Raw genomic sequence first — 1,919 nt, 5'->3', positions numbered from 1 at the left:
ATATATCTGGATACAATGAAAGAAGAGACAAAATACCAGTAAAGTGATGCACTATACTAAGCACAGATTTTTAATTTAGGTGTTTTAAGCCACACCTTTAATTACATCAAACACCCCCTTTGGAGAGACCCCCCCATTTTGTTCATCCCGCTTAAAGCCCTGGAAACAACACCATGTCACAGTAACCTCATGGCCTGGCACTGTGCATCATACTTGACTCATGACTTCCACTTTTTCAGATTGCCTATGTGCAGGGGCATAGTGAACCCTACCCCCACCCAACCCCTTGCTTTAGTAACTACAGCAAGGGTGACATTCTTGATGGGCCTCTTCTGTCTGCAACTCTTCTGAGAAAGGCTCAGCTCATAATTAATATGAAAAGGTGGGCGAGTGAGTAATTGAAGGGATGGGTGGATGGCTGGATGGATTAGTGAAAGGGTGAATGGATGAATGAAAGGGTGAATGGATAGATAATGTGAGAAAGGATGGATGGATGAGAGAAATGATGGATGGAAAGATACATGAAGAATAGGTTTGCAAATGGATGTATATGTTTGGATGTGGATGGGCTTACTTATATACTATTGCGCGACCTCCTCTGATGTGTCTGTAAAACGTACCTTTGGTCCCGAATTTTTGTCCTGAATTTTGACGTCCTGTCCTGAATTTTTGTCCTGAATTTTGACCCTTTGTCCTTAATTTTTACACTAACCGTCCTAAATTTGCACCGTTGCCAGTTGGTCACCCTACACTAAAGCCCAAACCAAGCCAAGCTTTAATGTGGCTTCTGACTGCCACCCACATGCTATCATCATGGACCAACAAATAACAAAAAATCTTTTTACAAAGCAATATTCTTTGGCATTTGAAAGGAGAGAAAGAAGTAGGCATCAAGTGGGTGAATTGCATATTGTCAAACGGGAAAACCTGGAGCTAATCGTGGATTTCTCGCTCTCAATAAAATGTGTGACCATGGGCAAATATATTATTTTACAGAGCCTCCTTTTACTGTGTTATCACATACGAGAGTACCTTCCAATATGTGAGTTCAGGTTGTGCTTTCCCAAAAAGTTGAGAGAGAGAGAGGCAGGGAGAGAGCTGTGGAGGACGGGTCCGAAGCTGTATCCGGGAGCTGTGGATGGTGTGTCCTGGGAGCGAGTGAGTTCACATTTCTGCGCACATGTAATCAGCAGGCAAATCGCTCCAACTCTTAGCCCTGGTTTGGCTTCCTGAGCTCTCTCTGTGTGCGCGAGGGTCAGCAAAACATTCCAGTCTTTCAAAGTTTAAAAATGAGTATATTCGGGATTGGAAGTAATTCATTACATTTGGAATTGGGACAAGTGACTGTCAGGGTGAGCATGAACTACCCGTCCACCCTCCACCCTTCTAAAAGAATACAAACCCATGCGTTGTTTTCTCTTTGTGCGCTGTCCCGCAGCATCAGAACTTCAAGAGAAGCCCAAACAAAGTCATTGTTACAAAATGAAGAACAAGTGTGACCTCTGTGAGGCTCGAACTCACGACCTTCAGATTATGAGACTGACGCGCTGCCTACTGCGCTAAGAAGGCTCTGAACGTTTTAGTTGGAAAACCTATTATAGTATATATCCTAAATGCAGGTCTGTGTTTTCAGGGTATTTTTTTTTTTTTACAAAATGATTAATCTTTCTTAATGTAACCATTGACACTTTTGGCTTCTACAAGTAATCACATTCTTTTTAAATATCGTCATTTTCAGTTATTACATTAATAGCGAAACTGATTTCAAATATATTATTAAAATGATGCATTGGAACTATTACTTAGAAAGGAAAAACCAAACTATTTTTAACCAAATGGCGGTTCTTCCGCTGCCTTCCAACTCTAAATGGTCATGAGTCCTGCTCACAAGGTGAACTTTCCGTGTCAAGTTCGTTCTT

At 41.6% G+C, this 1,919-nt stretch overlaps 1 non-coding gene across 1 annotated transcript; it reads right to left on the bottom strand.

The window, feature by feature from the left end:
* Window positions 1-1,496: 1,496 nt before the first annotated feature.
* On the bottom strand, window positions 1,497-1,569 carry TRNAM-CAU (transfer RNA methionine (anticodon CAU)). The gene has a single exon. It is a non-coding gene; the product is annotated as a tRNA-Met (tRNA).
* Between the last annotated feature and the right edge of the window lie 350 nt (window positions 1,570-1,919).

Source organism: Lissotriton helveticus, chromosome 1_2, assembly GCF_964261635.1.
Source record: "Lissotriton helveticus chromosome 1_2, aLisHel1.1, whole genome shotgun sequence".
Taxonomy (NCBI): Eukaryota; Metazoa; Chordata; class Amphibia; order Caudata; family Salamandridae; genus Lissotriton; species Lissotriton helveticus.
Note: the sequence above shows the minus strand (reverse complement) of the source record. Positions and strands in the feature narration are given on the sequence as shown.